Below are 21,573 nucleotides of genomic sequence, written 5' to 3' on the forward strand. Positions count from 1 at the left end.
TTGGCATGCACAGTGGTTGTATATCCCCTCTGTGTTACTTGAGAGAAAAAAAATACACCTACAAAGAGAGGTACCACACGAAGACCATTGTGAAAATAATATTTATTCATGACAAAAAATAGATAAAACAAGACCAAACATGGTCATAAAAAGCCAAAACAGGCACAGATAAGAAACACTAGACACAGAAGAAAGATGGACGAACCTGGAAAATGAAAATACAACTACCAATGTGTGAACATAACTCTCACTAAGGCAGATAAGTGGTAAAGTTTTTAGAAAAAAGACACAAAATGGCACCAATTTATATATTACTAGACAGTGCTATGAACTCTATACTAGTGAATAGAGATAAGTATATTAGAATAAATAAATAGATAAATATAGGAAAAACATGCATGTATAGGGTATTAATAAAAAAGGCTAAATGTGCCATATACAGCAACATGCACAATATCCGAGTACAACCATCTCGCATACATGTCTAATTCAATACATAAGAACACCTATTTACCAAGAAATATAGAGAGGGTCCAGGAGTCCACCACACCCGACGCGTGTTTCGCAATGAAAAAGCCTTCCCATACAATGATGCTGTCACCACGTTTGACAGTGGGGGTGTTGTTTTCAGCAGGGCTGTGGAGTCAGTAAACCAAACAGTCTACTCATTTTACCTGACTCCACGACTCTTTCTCTACAGCCCTGGTCACTGCTGAGCATGTACATAAAGTGCAGCACAGATTCATCTCAACTAAAAGCCGAGATCCTTAGATCAGGAATAGAACAGACATTTATAGGACATTTCATAACTTTCCCAAATTCTTATGAAAATTTTTTACAACACATCCTGCATTGTACTTTAGGAGTCGGAGTCTGTCCATTTTATACTGACTCCACCAAATTGGACACCGACTCCACAGGCCTGGCGTTCAGGGTGATGTGTTGTTTGTTTTCCGTTGCTTCTAAACAGAATGGAGATGTGAACAGGTGCAAGCAAAGAGTAGACACCTCCATATACAACTAACAAAGCTGCACATGTTTAGATGCTATAGCGTTAGAGTGCAGCTTTATTTGCCAGTATTAGTTTTCCGCCACATATATTATTTTTTTGTTTTTAGCCCAAACAAGTTCTACTTTGGTCTCCTCTGACTAGAGCACCTTCTTTCACATGCTTGCTGTGTCCCCCTACATGGATTTTTGCAAACTGCAAACAAGACTTCTTATGGCTTGCTTTAAAAAATAGCAGTCTTGGTGGATTTGCGGTTGTTGTGCTCCTTCCTTTTTTGGATGATTTATTGGACAGTGCTATATGAGCTATTGAAGGCTTGGGCATTTTTTTTTCTTTATATCCCAACCCGGCTTTATGCTTCTCCGAAACTTTATCCTTGACCTGTCTGTTGTGTTCCTTTGTTGTCATCATGGTGTTTGATCTCTAATATCACAAAACACTCCTCTTAAAGTGAACCTGTCACCTGAGTTTGGCAGGACAGGTTTGCGGTCATAGGTGCGGGGTTTTCGGGTGTTTGATTCACCCTTTCCTTACCCGCTGGCTGCATGCTGGCCGCAATATTGGGTTGAGGTTCATGCTGTGTCCTCCGAAGTACACGCCTGCGCAAGACAATCTTGCGCCTTGCGCAGGCGTGTACTTCGGAGGACACAGCATGAACTTCAACCCAATATTGCGGCCAGCATGCAGCCAGCGGGTAAGGAAAGGGTGAATCAAACACCCGAAAACCCCACTCATATGACCGCAAACCTGTCCCACCAAATTCAGGTGACAGGTTCACTTTAAACTTTCACAGAGCAGCTGTAGTTAAACTGAGAATAAATGGCACACAGGTGGACTCCATTTACTATTAATGTGACTTCTAGAGGCAATTAGTCACCCATGATTTTACTTGGGGGTATGGAACTACAGGAGGCTGAATACAAATGAGCATCACAATTTTCAAAATCATATTTTTAAATTAAGAAAACCATGTATCATTTCCTTTACACTTCACAAATACTTGCTACTTCTTGTTGGTATATCACATAAAATCCCAATAAAATACATTTAAATCTGTGGGTGTCACATGAAAAAAAGTGGAAAAGTTCACTGGGTATGAATACTTCTTGAAGGCACTGCATATATAATATGTATATGTTTTCTATTTTAGGTACTGTAGTTGCTATTGTCCACTTCATTGTGTATTTAAAAATAAATCTTGAAGTTTAACCCCTTAACGACCAGGGGTATTTCAGTTTTTCAATTTCTGTTTTTGTTTTTTGTTTTTTTGCTCCCCTTCTTCCCAGAGCCATAACTTTTTAAGTTTTTAGTATATATGAATTACACCAGTGCCCTCAATGATGAGGGAAACCTAAAAAATGATTTTGATAAAAAAAATAAATAAATAGGATGTACAGCTGCTGGCAACACTCGGGATCCTGTGTGAAAAATCCCATATACAAAATACTAAATACTAAAATCAAATGGTTTGCTGCGCTAATCCTTATAATGGTCACCTAATGAATATATAACGTTGAATGATGCCTAATCAATAATTTAACTATAACAATGTTCAATATAACAAGTAGAAAGCCAATGTCATGTTAATCTGTGCACAATAGCAAGCTTAATATCCAAATTAAAACCGCTACCAGCCGTATCTTGTTAATCCCACACACTGTACTGCAATCTGCTCATATAGCTGTCCCTAAATGATGAGCAACCAACTCCAATGAATACATTCACATCGCAAGAAATCTATATAAGACGTGCAGACAAACTTGTGTACTGCCATAAATCTCAAGGCTAATGGCGGTGCAGTGTGTTACAAATGGCTTGTGACAGGACCAGGCAACAAAAAAATACCTTGTACAACGAAATCAACAACAGCAGAAGACCGATCACCTGTTGGAGAAAAAATTAGAAAAGAATAGGCGAACATCTGAATAATATTAAAAAAGTTTTTTTTACCCCATCCGCTATCTAGGCATTTCAAAGAGTCCCACAACCAATGGCGTGGAGGGAATTATATCAATCAGATGTCGCGGGCAGAATCCACGTGGATATTTTTACTTAATAGTTTAGCACCAAATGGTTTAAATCTTGACTTGGAACTACGGTATATGCCTTTTAATGGTTCAACCAAGCCTCATGGTTTTATGCACCTTTTATTACTTCATTTAGTGCGATTGGATTTGAAGTATCTATTCATAAGGACGTTTTAGAAATAAAGAAATAAATAAAATAAAAAACTTTCTAGATGATGTTATGATGCTATGAGTATGTGTGTGTGTGTGTATATATATATATATATATATATATATATATATATATATATATATATATATATATACCGTATATACTCGAGTATAAGCCGAGATTTTCAGCCCATTTTTTTGGGCTGAAAGTCCCCCTCTCGGCTTATACGCGAGTCATATACCCGGGTGTCAGCAGGGGAGGGGGAGCGGGGGCTGTGTAGTCATACTTACCTGCTCCCAGCGCAGTCCCTGGCTTCTCCGGCGCTGCAGATTCTTCCTGCACTGAGCGGTCACATGGCACCGCTCATTACAGAAATGAATAGGCAGCTCCACCCCCATAGGGGAGGAGCCGCATATTCATTGCTGTAAATGATCGGTGCCATGTGACCGCTCAATTACAGGAAGAAGCTGCAGCGCCGGAGAAGCCAGGGACTGCAGGGACCGCGCCGCAGCAGGTAAGGGGAGCGCAGCGCTATAATTACCTGCTCCTCGCTCCGGCTCCGTCTGCAGCGTCCTCTAGCAATGACGCTCAGGTTAGAGGGCGCTGTGATGTAGTCAGTGCGCGCCCTCTGCTGAGCGTCAGTGCTGGAGACGGAGCCGCAGAGGAGCAGGTAATTATTGAAAGCGCCGGCGTCCTGAGAAGAGAGGTGAGTATGTGATTTTTTTTTTTTTTATGGCAGCACCAGCAGCATTCTAAGGAGCACCTATGGGGCCATAAAGGTGCAGAGCATATAAGGGGCACAGCATTCTAAGGAGCACCTATGGGGCCATAAAGGTGCAGAGCATATAAGGGGCACAGCATTCTAAGGAGCACCTATGGGGCCATAAAGGTGCAGAGCATATATGGCACAGCATTATAAGGAGCACCTATGGGGCCATAAAGGTGCAGAGCATATAAGGGGCACAGCATTGTAAGGAGCACCTATGGGGCCATAAAGGTGCAGAGCATATATGGGGCACAGCATTCTAAGGAGCACCTATGGGGCCATAAAGGTGCAGAGCATATAAGGGGCACAGCATTCTAAGGAGCACCTATGGGGCCATAAAGGTGCAGAGCATATATGGGGCACAGCATTATAAGGAGCACCTATGGGGCCATAAAGGTGCAGAGCATATATGGGGCACAGCATTCTAAGGAGCACCTATGGGGCCATAAAGGTGCAGAGCATATAAGGGGCACAGCATTCTAAGGAGCACCTATGGGGCCATAAAGGTGCAGAGCATATATGGGGCACAGCATTATAAGGAGCACCTATGGGGCCATAAAGGTGCAGAGCATATAAGGGGCACAGCATTGTAAGGAGCACCTATGGGGCCATAAAGGTGCAGAGCATATATGGGGCACAGCATTCTAAGGAGCACCTATGGGGCCATAAAGGTGCAGAGCATATAAGGGGCACAGCATTCTAAGGAGCACCTATGGGGCCATAAAGGTGCAGAGCATATATGGGGCACAGCATTATAAGGAGCACCTATGGGGCCATAAAGGTGCAGAGCATATATGGGGCACAGCATTATAAGGAGCACCTATGGGGCCATAATCAAAGGTGCAGAGCATATATGGCACAGCATTATAAGGAGCATCTATGGGGCCATAATCAACGGTGCAGAGCATTCTATATAGCACAGTTGTATATGGAGCATCTATGGGGCAATAATGAACGGTATGGAGCATCTATTTTTATTTTTGAAATTCACCGGTAAATGCTGCATTTTCTACCCTAGGCTTATACTCGAGTCAACAAGTTTTCCCAGTTTTTTGTGGCAAAATTAGGGGGGTCGGCTTATACTCGGGTCGGCTTATACTCGAGTATATACGGTGTGTATATGTATATGTATATATATATATATATATATATATATATATATATATATATATATATATATATATATATATATATATATATAATAATTTGTCTAAGGGATTTTCCGTCTGACTGTCCTGGAAGTCCCGCCTGGCGGCCTCGACCAATCAGCAACGGGCACAGTGACGATGGTGTCATAAAGGACGTAGACATGTCACGTTTCTGATTCAGCGACGGGCACAGTATCGACGTAGATGTCATAAAGGTTGCCTCGACCAATCAGCGACGGGCACAGTCTGCCGCGAATTCTGGAATCATCATTGTCCATATACTACGGGGACATGCATATTCTAGAATACCCGATGCCTGGCGGCCTCGACCAATCAGAGACGGGCACAGTGACGATGGTGTCATAAAGGACGTAGACATGTCACGTTTCTGATTCAGCGACGGGCACAGTATCGACGTAGATGTCATAATGGTTGCCATGGCGACGATGATGTCATAAAGGTTGCCTCGACCAATCAGCGACGGGCACAGTCTGCCGCGAATTCTGGAATCATCGTTGTCCATATACTACGGGGACATGCATATTCTTGAATACCCGATGCCTGGCGGCCTCGACCAATCAGAGACGGGCACAGCGACGATGATGTCCTAAAGGAAGTAGAAATCCCACGTTTCTGATTCAGCGACGGGCACAGTATCGACGTAGATGTCATAATGGTTGCCATGGCGACGATGATGTCATAAAGGTTGCCTCGACCAATCAGCGACGGGCACAATCTGCCGCGAATTCTGGAATTATCATTGTCCATATACTACGGGGACATGCATATTCTAGGATACCCGATGCGTTAGAATCGGGCCACAATCTAGTATATCTATATATATAATTGCCTAAGGGTTTTTCTGTCTGTCTGTCTGTCTGTCCTGGAATTCCCGGCTCTCTGACTGGTCGAGGCCGCCAGGCCTCGACCAATCAGCAACGGGCACAGCGACGATGATGTCATAAAGGATGTAGAAATCTCGCGTCTGATTCAGCGACGGGCACAGTATCGACGTAGATGTCATAATGGTTGCCATGGCGACGATGATGTCATAAAGGTTGCCTCGACCAATCAGCAACGGTCACAGTGTGCCGCGAATTCTGGAATCATCATTGTCCATATACTACGGGGACATGCATATTCTAGAATACCCGATGCGTTAGAATCGGGCCACAATCTAGTATGTATGTGTGTGTGTGTGTATGTGTATATATGTATATATATATATATATATATATATATATATATATATATATATATATATATATATATATATATATATATATATATATATATATATATACGGGATTGGCATCTGCACCGTCGCAGCTACAGCCACAAATTTTGCACAGTCACACGTCTGGACCCCGAGAGCGTCATAGGCTATGTTGTGAGGTGAAATTTTAACCCCGCGCTTTCCAATTCACCAAACAAGTTTGCCCCTATCTACATATTGGGAAAAAATGAAAGGAAATGTGTAGGAGGCAAATTGACAGCTGCCAGATGTGAACAAGGGGGACTTAAAGAATGAGAGCCATGGCGCCAAAGAGTATATACCGTACAGTTGCTAAGGTGGGGCCCCGACATGGGATACTCACCACACACGGGGATATGAACACACACACAAAATGCGCCACACACTACCACGTATTTGAACACATATTACCCTCAGCACACATTTCACCACAAATACACCAACCTCGCCACATAAATGTCGAAACACAAAAGTCGCCGCTCAAAACTCGCCACGCGCAGAACTCGCCACATGCAAAAACTAGGCTCTTGCAAAACTCGCCACAAGTGCAAAACTCACCTCATGGAAAACTCGCCACACGCAAAACTTGCACACGCGGAAAAATTGCCACATGCACAAAAGTTGCAACACATGCAAAAGTTGCCTCACACAAAACTTGCACATACTCAAAAGGCACCACACATAAAACTCGCCACGCGCAAAACTCGCCATGCGCAAAACTTGCTGCACACAACTTGCTACACCAACCTGTCACATGCAACTCGACACACAAAAAGTTGCTACACGCATGTTGCCACACAAAACTCATCTCACAAAAGTCGCTACATGCATCGCCACACGCAACTCAACACACACAACTTGACAAACGAAACTCGCCCTAAAACACACACAAGTCTGGTATTATCCTTCAAAAATAAAAATCTGAATAATAAGCAGACAAACTACAATAAATGTACCATATAGGAAATACGGCAGCTGTCAGTCACATGACCTGTCTATTATGTGTATGTGTGAGCTAATATATACTGCCAGGGGGAGGGCTTCCTGTTGGCTGGGGATTTATCAGGCTGCCAATTTAGCTTACAAATACTGAGGTAAAAATACTGAGCAAATAACATGTGAACAAGGTCTAATACAGGAGGAGATGACACACAGGTATATACTATATACAGGGGAGATGACACACAGGTATATACTATATAGAGGAGGAGATGACATACAGGTATATACTATATACAGGAGGAGATGACACACAGGTATATACTATATACAGGAGCAGATGACCTACAGGTATATACTATATACAGGAGGAGATGACATACAGGTATATGCTATATATAGAAGATGACATGCAGGTATATACTAAATACAGGAGGAGATGACACACAGATATATACTATATACAGGGGAGATGACACAGATATATACTATATACAGGAGGAGATGACATACAGGTATATACTATATATAGAAGGAGATGACATTTAGGTATATACTATATATAGGGGAGATGACACACAGCAGGTATATACTATATACAGGGGAGATGACATACAGATGTATACTATATATAAGGGAGATGACAAACATGTATATACTGAGGTGATGAGGTGAAAATGAGAGGTGTGAGGTGAAAATGAAAAGGTGTGAGTGCAAAATGAGGAGTGAGGAAAAATAGTGGAGTGATCAGAAAATGACAGATGTGAGGTTGAAATGACAAGTGTTAGGGGGGAATGAGAGGAGCGAGGGAGAAAATGAGAGGTGTGAGGGAGAAAATGAGATGTGATTGGGAAAATAAGAGAAGTGAGGTGCTATAACTAACCACAGATATTTACTATGCCCAGGCAACGCCGGGATATATATATATATATATATATATATATATATATATATATATATATATATATATATATATATATATATATATATATATATATATATATATATATATATATATATATATATATATATATATATATATATATAATTTTTATGAGAAAGGATTTTTTACTCTTCATAACAGATGAAGGTACCTGACCTGTACACTTAAGGTAGGTTAGGGAATATTAAGTATGTGGTTTTAGTGTCTCTTCACTGATTTATTTATTAATAAAAAATAGAAAAAGTAAAAAAGTTAGTGTAGTAAAAATGTTTTTATTGATGAGGTCTTTTTAATACTCATAATTAATAAAGATTGTCATAGAAATAAAGATACATTTTTTAGCTAACATTAATGGATCAGGTGAAGGAAATTTTTTTTTTTTTTTTTTTTTGTACATGCTGGGCGGCGACTGTTGGTGTGCCAAACTATACCCTGAAGGGGAACCGTGTATTCCCCGAAACGCGTTGGTAACTCTTTTTGCCATTCGTGGACTCCGTAGTGCTGTGACATCACATGCTGGCCAGCCTCTGTTGGCCATTTTTTCTATTGCCATGCAACCAGGGACGCCACCGGCCGGGGCTCCCCAGGCTCTGCACGTACCTCTTGATCTCTTGAAGCTCCGTTTACCCATCGCCATCTGCAGCCCCAGCAGAAGAACAAGGAACAGGTACTCAGCAGGTCAGTCGCCGCTGTAGCTGCATTTTCTTTATTTTTCTCCAACAGGTGATCGGTCTTCTGCTGTTGTTGATTTCGTTGTACAAGGTATTTTTTTGTTGCCTGGTCTTGTCACAAGCCATTTGTAACGCAGTGCACCGCCATTAGCCTTGAGATTTATGGCAATACACAAGTTTGTCTGCGCGGTTTATATAGATTTCTTGTGATGTGAATGTATTCATTGGAGTTGGTTGCTCATCATTTAGGGACAACTATATGAGCAGTTTGCAGTACAGTGTGTGGGATTAACTACCGTATATACTCGAGTATAAGCCGAGATTTTCAGCCCAAAATTTTGGGCTGAAAGTGCCCCTCTCGGCTTATACTCGAGTCACGGTAGCGGTGGGGTCGGCGGGTGAGGGGGAGAGGGCGCTGAGGCATACTCACCTAGTCCTGGCGGTCCTGGCGCTCCCCCTGCCGTCCCACGGTTTTCGGTGCTGCAGCTCTTCCCCTCTTCAGCGGTCACGTGGGACCGCTCATTAGAGAAATGAATACGCGGCTCCACCTCCCATAGGGGTGGAGCCGCATATTCATTTCTCTAATCGGCGGTGCCGGTGACCGCTGATAGAGGAAGAGGCTGCGGCACCGAAGACCATGTGACAGGCAGAGGGAGCGTCAGGACCGCCAGGACTAGGTAAGTATGTAATATTCACCTGTTCCAGCCGCCGGGCGCCGCTCCATCTTCCCGGCGTCACTCCGCTCTGACTGTTCAGGTCAGAGGGCGCGATGACGCATATAGTGTGCGCGGCGCCCTCTGCCTGATCAGTCAGTGCGGAGAGACGCCGGGACGAGACGCTGGGAGCTGCAAGCAAGAGAGGTGAGTATGGCTTTTTTTTTTTTATTGCAGCAGCAGCAATGGCACAGCTTTCTATGGCACAGCTATGGGGCAATACTGAACGGCGCAGAGCACTATATGGCAGCTATGGGGCAATACTGAACGGCACAGAGCACTATATGGCAGCTATGGGGCAATACTGAACGGCGCAGAGCACTATATGGCAGCTATGGGGCAATACTGAACGGTGCAAAGCACTATATGGCAGCTATGGGGCAATACTGAACGGTGCAGAGCACTATATGGCAGCTATGGGGCAATACTGAACGGTGCAGAGCACTATATGGCAGCTATGGGGCAATACTGAACGGTGCAGAGCACTATATGGCAGCTATGGGGCAATACTGAACGGTGCAGAGCACTATATGGCACAGCTATGGGGCAATACTGAACGGTGCAGAGCACTATATGGCACAGCTATGGGGCAGTAATGAACGGTGCAGAGCACTATATGGCACAGCTATGGGGCAGTAATGAACGGTGCAGAGCACTATATGGCACATCTATGGGGCAATATTGAACGGTGCAGAGCACTATATATGGCACAGCTTTATATGGCACATCTATGGGGCAATAATGAACAGTATGGAGCATTATATATGGCACAGCTTTATATGGCACATCTATGGGGCAATAATGAACAGTATGGAGCATTATATATGGCACAGCTTTATATGGAGCATCTTATGGGGCAATAATGAACGGCATGGAGCATCTATTTTTATTTTTGAAATTCACCGGTAGCTGCTGCATTTCCTACCCTAGGCTTATACTCGAGTCAATAAGTTTTCCCAGTTTTTTGTGGCAAAATTAGGGGGGGTCGGCTTATACTCGGGTCGGCTTATACTCGAGTATATACGGTAGATACGGCTGGTAGCGGTTTTAATTTGGATATTAAGCTTGCTATTGTGCACAGTTTAACATGACATTGGCTTTCTACTTGTTATATTGAACATTATTGTTATAGTTAAAGGGAACCTGTCACCCCGTTTTTTGAGATTGAGATATAAATACTGTTAAATAGGGCCTGTGCTGTGCGTTAATATGGTGTATGTAGTGTACCCTGATTCCCCATGTATGCCGAGAAATACATTACCAAAGTCGGCGTTTTCGCCTGTCAATCAGGCTGGTCTGGTCAGGTGGGCGTGTTAACAGCGTTCTTTTCTTCCCCAGGTTTCCGTTGGTGGCGTAGTGGTGTGCGCATGTCAAGGTCCGGATTCCCTGTGCCCACGTGAAGACACAGCGCGCGATCTGCGCTGTCATTCCTTTCATCGGTGCGGGCGGCCATCTTCCTGGGGCCGCGCGTGCGCAGATGTAGTGCTCTGCTGCACGGGGCTTCAGGAAAATGGCCGCGGGATGCCGCGCGTGCGCAGAAGAGATCGCGGCGGCCATTTTCCCAAAGCCGAGTTTGCATCTCGGCTTTGGGAAAATGGCCGCCGCGATCTCTTCTGCGCACGCGCGGCATCCCGCGGCCATTTTCCTGAAGCCCCGTGCAGCAGAGCACTACATCTGCGCACGCGCGGCCCCAGGAAGATGGCCGCCCGCACCAATGAAAGGAATGACAGCGCAGATCGCGCGCTGTGTCTTCACGTGGGCACAGGGAATCCGGACCTTGGACATGCGCACACCACTACGCCACCAACGGAAACCTGGGGAAGAAAAGAACGCTGTGAACACGCCCACCTGACCAGACCAGCCTGATTGACAGGCGAAAACGCCGACTTTGGTAATGTATTTCTCGGCATACATGGGGAATCAGGGTACACTACATACACCATAGTAACGCACAGCACAGGCCCTATTTAACAGTATTTATATCTCAATCTCAAAAAACGGGGTGACAGGTTCCCTTTAAATTGACTAGGCATCATTCAAAGTTTTTTAGTTTTTAGTCAATATGGCCATGTGTGAGCTTATTTTTTATTTTTTTTTTTGCAGAACAAGTTGTATTTTTGAATACCATTGATTTTAACATATCATGTACTGGGAAATGGGAACAAAATTCCAAATGTGGTCAAATTGGGGGAAAAAAAAAAAAAAAAGTCAAGTTTTTTTTTTTTTTCACAGGCACCAAACATGTATAGGTTCTTTTTTAAGTGGTGAAAAAAAAATTCCGAAATTTGTTAAAGCAAAAAAAAAAAATTGCGCCATTTTCTGAGACCTGTAGCATCTTCATTTTTCGTGATCTGGTTCTGGGTGAGGGCTTATTTTTTGTGCATAGAGCTGACCTTTGTATTGATACCATTTTGGTATGTGGTCTTTTGATCGCCCGTTATTGCATTTTATTGCAATATAGCGGCTACTAAAGAAGAGAAGAAGCTTATTTTAAATAATAGTCGACATTACCAGTGGGAGACCAGTAACTAACACAGAACAGTAGAACTGAACTTTGTCTTTTAACAAACACACTTTCTGCAGCTCTCACAGTTCTGCTGTCTTGCTGCCCTGTCTGCCTCTGAGATTGAAGCTGAGAGGAACCTGCAGATGTCAGGTATAATCACACACCGCTCTGAGATCAGGATAGCAAAGAACAGCCATCATATCACACAAATAACATCCCCCTTTTATTAAAAACTAGATTGTGGCCCGATTCTAACGCATCGGGTATTCTAGAATATGCATGTCCCCGTAGTATATGGACAATGATGATTCCAGAATTCGCGGCAGACTGTGCCCGTCGCTGATTGGTTGATGCAACCTTTATGACATAATCGTCGCCATGGCAACCGTTATGATATCATCGTCGCTGTGCCGCCAGGCCTCGACCAGAGACGCGGGATGTCTACGTCCTTTATGACATCATCGTCACTGTGCCCGTCGCTGATTGGTCGAGGCCTGGCGGCCTCGACCAATCAGAGACGTGGGATTTCCTAGACAGACAGACGGAAAACCCCTTAGACAATTATATATATACTAGATTGTGGCCAGATTCTAACGCATCGGGTATTCTAGAATATGCATGTCCCTGTAATATATGGACAATGATGATTCCATAATTCGCGGCAGACTGTGCCCGTTGCTGATTGGTCGAGGCAACCTTTATGACATCATCGTCGCCATGGCAACCATTATGACATCGTCGCTGTGCCCGTTGCTGATTGGTCGAGGCCTGGCGGCCTCGACCAATCAGAGACGCAGGATGTCTACGTCCTTTATGACATCATCGTCGCTGTGCCCGTTGCTGATTGGTCGAGGCCTGGCGGCCTCGACCAATCAGACGCGGGATTTCTACGTCGATGCTGTGCCGGTCTCTGATTGGTCGAGGCCTTGCGGCCTCGACCAATCAGAGAGCAGGGATTTCCAGGACAGACAGACAGACAGACAGAAAAACCCTTAGACAATTATATATATAGATAAGCACTGGCCCATAGTCCTGAAGAGCTCCGTTACTTACAAGAAAAATTTTTGATTTCCCTGAAATAAGGCATCGTATCGCAGATATCAAGGTATTATTCAGCCTCCAAAGATTTGCATGCCGATATAGAAGACATGCTGTAATTATCGCCCGTGTTAAAAGATAATCTTCAGACGCCAGCAGGTATTTCAACTGGATGTGTCTCTGATGAAGCACATTCAGCTGAAATGTATTGTTGTGCAGAGAGCAGTGGTACACAACAGCAGCTGATGTTGGCGTACTACGGTGCATGGCAGTGACGTTATGCTTCCGGTCGCTTGCACGCTGATGTTGTTTGCTGTCTTCTGTGCTGGCTATTGAAGAGTCTGCCACACGTTGTAGGAGTGGAGGAAGGAAAGAAGAATCGTTTATTACTGGAAGGGACCAAAGATGAAAGGGAGACGACATACCAGGAAGGGGCCCAGAATAGCGCACATTATATCAGCGACATTATACCTGGAAAAGGCCTAGAATGGAGGACATGCCAGGATGATGGACATTATACCAGGAAAGTTAGACCTTTTAGGAGGAACGGGCCCAGGATCGAGGACATTCCTGGGTTGGGGGACATTATAACAGGAAAAGTCCCATGATGGAGGACATTAAACCAGGAAGGGGCGCAGGATGGGGGAAATTAGATTTAGAAGGGATGTAGGGTGGGGATATTATTACAGGAAGGGCCCAGGTTTGGGGATAAAGTTACATGGGGTGTTACAGGATCTGAAACGCTAGAAGATCCCATTCATCTGACAAACATACAGGTGGGGGCCCTGGCCTAAATTTAGCATCAGAGCCCATTGAAGTCTAGTTACAGCACAGTTAGGAGGGTTGATCCTACTGACAGATTCCATTTAACTCTGACGCTTGAGATTCAGAATAGGCTGTTTTGTAGAAATCACTTTTCAGCAGTCACAACATTATCATTACAGTCAAGATTGCAGTGAATGGTAACACCCATATGTAGGTATCACCGGAACCATTATTGGCAGTAGACACCGCTCACGATGCCTATGCCCTCTGTGCAGATCACAGAGCACGCTCAGAGCATTCTATAGACGTCAATGAGTCTGAACCGGTCTATTGTTGTCTTTGGTCCATGTGGCTGTGTAGAGTATCTGTGAATGGTGTTAACAGAAGCTTAGCATCTAGAGAAAGACACATTAGAAGAAAAGTACGGTATTGAGTAAAAAATAAAATCTAGATACAGTCCCTAAAGAAAGCGATGGTATAGCACATGCTTCTAACTTTTGACTTTTGTAGCTGTATCGATCGTAGAAAAGCAAATCCCAGTTGCGGTGTAGCTCAGCCTGTAGTTTTAGTTGCTGTAATATTTTGGCCTTATTAAACGTTACAGGTTTGGAGATCTGATTCTTGATTAGGATTTCCCATGCCAGACCGGCTGCTGGTTTATTGTAATTCTTTTTTTTTTTTTTCTTTCACTGGTATCGATGGAGTTATTTAGCAGTGTTGCCAAAGAAAGGAGGTATGTGTTCATTTAGCTGGGAGATAGCCCGAGGGGAGCAGTAAATTACAGGAAGAAAGGCTACTGTTAGCTTGTACTGTAACGCAAATGAATTGCATGGCTGGAGATATCTTGTAATTGGTATTACACAGCTCGGCATGTCTTTTTTTTTTTTTTTTTTCCCTAATAATTAAAATGGTTAAGACATGGAAAACGTCGCCCCATCTCAGAGAGGCTTGCTGTTTCTATACCATTACTTTGAAGGTATTCCTGAAAGTTACTCCAAGTCCAGCAAAACTGATCTTTTATTAAATGAAATGAGTAATTTTGGCCCACCCTTCTTTGCCCTGTTTCAGAAAAGGATTTTTGTGGTCCATGTCCTGGCTATGTCCTTAAAGTTGATATTCAGGTAGTAAAAGATTATCATCTATTGAAAGAATAGGTGTAACAGGTCACAACAGAAAGGAGCCACAAGACCGCAGTGTCTGATTACTCCTACTCCTGCATTGTTTAGAAGCACTTCACCTTCATGTTAAATGGTGCAGGTTTCTTTTAGCAGTGCAGGGGTTAATCTGCTCAGTCCAGAGCTCTTGGAAGTTTTCCTGCATTAAGTCTCTCAGCTGTTCACTGTTAGCCAATCCCCTTTCCTATATAGTCTGGCCTTTGGCAAGCACTCATTGCCAGAGCTAGCGTCATGCTGCATGATTAGAAGATGGTGGTTTGTTGTTTGAGAAGGATTTTGGATTTATCTGAGACACTTGCTAGGTTTTGGTTGTGTGCTAATTCCCTTCCTTCTCCTACATTTGGTTTTACTCCATCCTCCACTCCTCGGTGTTTATCTCTGTTGTTTGTATTAGTATATTGTATGATTGATATTTTCCTTTATCACTGTTGGTATTACCTTGTTAGTCTAGTTGGTGTATTACGATACACTACTACTCCTCTCTTACCTGGGTGGGAGCAGGGTACAGTCTGAGGGCAGATTCAGCATCTAAGGTACATGGCCCCGGCGTCTTCACAAGTAATCCGGGGAACAGGGTGAGCTAGGGCACCCCTATCGTTAGGGACAGGGAAGGAGCCCCTGGTCCCCGAGACACCCGACAACAAAGTCGTGTCAATAGGAGATATTTTGCAGATCGATAGGCATCCGAGCTCGGAGTACTGCACTTATTGGCAGAATGGGGCACTTTTACATCTGTTACAAAATGGAGCTGCAGATAAGACGACTTTTGCACTGCTGCGGTTAGGTGCCTTTTGTGCTGCTTTCGTCATATCTGACGCCTTTTGCGCTGCTTCGGTCAGACGCCTTTTGCGCTGCTTCGGTCAGACTCTGAGGCTGCTGGTAAAAGCTGAGTTCAGTTCTCCAGAGGGAATGAATGGAACAGCGGTTGAGCATGTGCCCTAGGGCTGTGGAATCTGTGTCTATTTTGGTGGACTGACTCCTAAAATATATAATAAATTGGGTACAGTAGTTCAATGCAGAATGCGCTGCAAATTTTTTTCATGAGAATTTGTGAAACTTATGAAATGCCCTGTAAATGTGTTTTCACCTGACAACTACTTGCAGTATGTGACTATAAGCGAAATGCTGTATATTACGTCTGCATTTCTTCTTCCTTTAACCATTTCATCTTTGCACTTTCTTTTTTTTCATCCCTTTTCTTCCGATACCCATAGTTCATAGTTGTGTTTTTTTAATTTTTCCGTCATACCATGTTTTTTTTTTTTTTTTTTTTACACCCATTAATGACCGCCGATACGTCTTTTTTAACGTCGTCAGTTAAGGGTACTTAGACCACAGCGCCGTTAAATTAACGGCGCTGTGGAAAGTGTATCCCCACGGAGTCAGAATTTCTCTGGGGTCTCGGCTGCCGGGGGTAGCTGAGACCCCAGAGAACATGATTCGGGTCGGTTTTTACCGACCCCCGGGTTGCGATCGCCGGTTTAAAAAAAAAAAAAAAAAAAAAAGTGATTTCCCGTTTAATTTCTCTGTCCTCTGATGTGATCGCACATCAGAGGACAGAGAAATGGGGTCCCCAATCGCCCCCCCGATACTCACCCGTCTCCCCCGATGCTCCCAATGGGCACCGCCATCTTTTTCCGGGAAAAAGCCAGCCGGCACCCGGAAGATCTTTGGGGTCTCTGCTGCCGGGGGTAGCAGAGACCCCAAAGAACATGATCGGGGTTGGTTTTTACCGACCCCTGTTTTGTGATCACCGGTTAAATAACCGTTTACGGGCGACCGCAAAAAGGAAAAAAGCGGTGTGTCATTGTCTGTCCTCTGATGTGATCGCACATCAGAGAACAGAGAAATAGGGTTATTCGGGGACCCTGTCATACTTACCGGTGTCCCTGGGTTCTCCTGCGTCCCCTCCTGGCCGCCAGCTTCTTCCTCTGGGAAGAAAATGGCGGGGGCATACGCAGTGCGCCCGCCGTGTTGTGCCGGCTGGCAGAGGAAGATTCTTCCTCTTGTTTTATTTTGGTCACTGTGAGATCCTATCAGAGTGATCAAAATAAAAAAGAAATTGTAAATAACCCCCCCTTATCACCCCCTTAGTTAGGAAAAAATGATAAACTGGAAAATAGAAATACATACTTTTTTTTTTTTTAGTTAGGGCTAGGGTTAGGGCTGAGGCTAAAGTTGGGGTTAAAGTTAGGTTTGGGGTTAGGGTTTTGATTAGGGTTATGGATTGGGTTGGGATTAGCGTTAGGGGTGTGTTGGGGTTACGGTTGGAGTTAGAATTGGGGGGTTTCCACTGTTTAGGTACATCAGGGGGTCTCCAAACAGCCAATTTTGCGTTCAATTAGTCAATTGGTGCTCCCTCTCTTCTGAGCTCTGCCGTGCGCCCAAACAGTGGTTTACCCCCACATATGGGGTATCAGCGTACTCATGACTGGACAACAACTTTTGGGGTCCAGTTTCTGCTGTCACCCTTGCGAAAAAAAAAAAATTGGGGGCTAAAAAAATCATTTTTGTGGAAAAAAATATATATATTTTCTCGACTCTGCATTATAAACGTCTGTGAAGCACTTGGGCTTTCAAAGTGCTCACCACACATCTAGATAAGCTCCTTGGGGGGTCTAGTTTTCAAAGTGGGGTCACTTTTGGGGGGTTTCTACTGTTTAAGTACATCAGGGGCTCTGCAAACGCAACATGACGCCCGCGGACCATTCTATCAAATTCTGCATTCCAAAACGGCACGCCTTCCCTTCCGAGCTCTGCCATGCGCCCAAACAGTGGTCCCCCACATGTGGGGTATCGGCATACTCCGCATAAATTGCACAATAAATTTTGGGGTCCAATTTCTCGTGTTACCCTTGAGAAAATAAGAAATTGCGAGCTAAAAAATAATTTTTGAGGGACAAAAAGGATTTTTATTTTCACGGCTCTACGTTATAAATTTCTGTGAAGCACTTGCTGGTTCAAGGTGCTCACTACACATCTAGATAAGTTCCTTAATGGGTTTAGTTTCCAAAATGGAGGTCACTTGTGGGGGGTTTCCAATGTTTAGGCACATCAGGGGCTCTCCAAACGCGACATGGTGTCCGATCTCAATTCCAGCCAATTCTGCATTGAAATAGTCAAACGGAACTCCTTCTCTTCCAAGCTCCACATATGGGGTATCTGCATACTCAGGACAAATTGCAAAACAACTTTTCGTGTCTAATTTCTCCTGTTACCCTTGTGAAAATAAAGATTTGTGGGCGAAAATATCATTTTTGTGTTAAAAATTCGATTTTTTTTTTTTTTTTCTTCTTTCACTGCTCTACATTATAAACTTTTGTGAAGTACTTGGGGGTTCAGAGTGCTCACCACACATCTATATTAGTTCCTTAAGGGGTCTAGTTTCCAAAATGGTGTCACTTGTGGGGGGTTTCCACTGTTTAGGCACATCAGGGCTCTCCAAACGCGACATGGCGTCCGATCTCCATTCCAGCCAATTCTGCATTGAAAAAGTCAAACGGCGCTCCTTCTCTTTCAGGCCCTGTCGTGCGCCCAAACAATGGTTTACCATCACATATGGCGTATCGGCGTATTCAGGAGAAATTGCACAACAAATTTTGTGGTTCATTTTCTCGTTTTACACTTGTGAAAATAAAAAAAAAATGGTTCTGAAGTAAAATGTTTGCAATAAAAAGTTAAATGTTAATTTTTTTTCTTCCACATTGTTTCAGTTGATGTGAAGCACGTCAAGGGTTAATAAAGTTCTTGAATGTGGTTTTGAGCACATTGAGGGGTGTAGTTTTTAGAATGGTGTCAAGTTTGGGTATTTTCTGTCATGTACGCCCCTCAAAGTGACTTTAAATCTGAGATGGTCCCTAAAAAAAAAAATGGTTTTGTCAATTTTGTTGTAAAAATGAGAAATCGCTTGTCAACTTTTAACCCTTATAACTTCCTAACAAAAAAAATTGTTACCAAAAATGGGAAATGTTATTTATTAACTATTTTGTGTGACATATCTCTCTGATTTAAGGGCATAAAAATTCAAAGTTTAAAAATTGCGAATTTTTTGCCATATTTCCGTTTTTTTTTCCATAAATAATCGCAAGTAATATCGAAGAAATGTTACCACGAACATGAAGTACAATATGTCACAAAATAAACAGTCTCAGAATCAGCGGGATCCGTTAAAGCGTTCCAGAGTTATAGCCTCATAAAGTGACCATGACCGAGACAATTTTTACTATTCTGACCACTAAGTACCAAATTGGCTCTGTCACTAAGGAGTTAAATAGCATTGTTTTGGGGAGGTTCAGTGGTGGTAAATAAACAAAACATTACAATTCTGACATTTCAATTTATTTTTTTTTAATTTACTATATATACTCAAATATAAGCCAAGTTTTTCAGCACACTTTTTTTTTTTTGTGTGCTGAAAACGTCCCCCTCGGCTTATACTCGAGTCATTGTCTCAGAAGACAGCAGGGGATGGGGAGCAGCGGGTCACATCAGTTAGGAGGCTGTGGCTATGTCCTGTGCCCACTGCTAAAGAGAAATGATTATTCACTGCGCTGGCAGTGAATATTCATTTCTCTTTTATTGTGCACAGTGTCTGCCGCAGCCACCAGCAGTGGCTGGGCTATCACGGGTGCGCGCTACTTAAGAATTATGAAGGTTCACCTCTTTCCACTCCCATAGGCCTGGAGAGAGGTTAATATTCATTCCATTAATGAGCGAGTCACGTGATCGCTCGGCTGCACGAGCCACTGGCATCGGAACAAGATGCTGTGAGGGCGTTCAGGGGACCATAAGTAGGATGGTTTACCTATTTGTTATGCTTTTCTCATGGGGGGCCATGCATAACAAGATAGGGTTGAGGAGCCTTGCAGACCAGGATAAGGACGAGGAGCCATGCACACCAGGATGGGGAAGAGGAGCCATGCACACCATGATAGGGATGAGGGTGCCATGCATATAAGGATAGGGATGAGGAGGCGATGCATACCAGGATGGGGAAGAGGGAGCCACGCACACCAGGATGGGGAAGAGGGAGCCACGCACACCAGGATTGGGAAGAGGGAGCCCCTCACACCAGGACTGGGAAGAGGGAGCCACGCGCACCAGGACGGAGAAGAGGGAGCCACGCACACCAGGATGGGGAAGAGGGAGCCCACGCACACCAGGACGGGGAAGAGGGAGCCACGCACACCAGGACGGGGAAGAGGGAGCCACGCACACCAGGACGGGGAAGAGGGAGCCACGCACACCAGGACAGGGAAGAGGGAGCCACGCACACCAGGACGGGGAAGAGGGAGCCACGCACACCAGGAAGGGGGGAGAGGGAGCCACACACACCAGGCTTATACTCGAGTCAATACGGTTTCTCAGTTTTTCGTGGCAAAATTAGGTGCCTCGACTTATACATGAGTATATTCGGTATGTATTTATTTTTGCCTTTCAAAGTATCTTTAATTTGAAATTGCTTGATCACTTGTACCATATACTAAAATACTTTTAGCCCAGGGTGTACAACATGAGCCTCTACACAACATCCCCCTATGTATAGTATGATTCCCCACACAGCATCCCACTCTGTGCAGTATGAGTCTACACACCTAGCCTCCCTATCTGTACAGTATGAGTCTACACACCTGGCCTCCCTATCTGTACAGTAGGAGACCCCACACCTTGGCTCCCCCTATGTACAGTAGAAGGCCACACACCTTGCCTCCCCCTATGTACAGTAGGAGGCCACACACCTTGCCTCCCCCTATGTACAGTAGGAGGCCATACACCTTGCCTCCCCGTATGTAGATTAGGCCACACACCTTGCCTCCCCCTATGTACAGTAGAAAGCCACACACCTTGCCTCCCCCTATGTACAGTAGGATGCCATACACCTTGCCTCCCCGTATGTACAGTAGGATGCCATACACCTTGCCTCCCCCTATGTACAGTAGGCCACACACCTTGCCTCCCTCTATGTACAGTAGGAGGCCACACACCTTGCCTCCCTCTATGTACAGTAGGAGGCCACACACCTTGCCTCCCCAATGTACAGTAGGAGGCCACACCTTGCCTCCCCCTATGTACAGTAGGCCACACACCTTGCCTCCCCCTATGTACAGTAGGAGGCCACACACCTTGCCTCCCCCTATGTACAGTAGGAGGCCACACACCTTGCCTCCCCCTATGTACAGTAGGAGGCCACACACCTTGCCTCCCCCTATGTACAGTAGGAGGCCACACACCTTGCCTCCCCCTATGTACAGTAGGAGGCCACACACCTTGCCTCCCCCTATGTACAGTAGGAGGCCACACACCTTCATAAAAAAAGAAATGCACACACATACCTTGCACCTGTTAGGCTGTTGCTCTGCTCTGGTCATTGCTGTCTGTGCACTGACGCTCTGCACAGCAGTCACGATGTAGTTACGTCATAGCGTCTAAGGTCTGTCGCACACACTTGATGGTAGAACAAAGACCCA

General features: G+C 44.4%; 1 protein-coding gene across 1 annotated transcript in view; it reads left to right on the forward strand.

Annotated features, from left to right (window-relative positions):
* The window catches only part of TAX1BP1 (Tax1 binding protein 1), a 152,095-nt gene that overhangs the window by 25,054 nt on the left and 105,468 nt on the right, over window positions 1–21,573 (forward strand). The window lies entirely within an intron of this gene.

This window comes from Ranitomeya imitator, chromosome 6 (assembly GCF_032444005.1).
Source record: "Ranitomeya imitator isolate aRanImi1 chromosome 6, aRanImi1.pri, whole genome shotgun sequence".
Taxonomy (NCBI): Eukaryota; Metazoa; Chordata; class Amphibia; order Anura; family Dendrobatidae; genus Ranitomeya; species Ranitomeya imitator.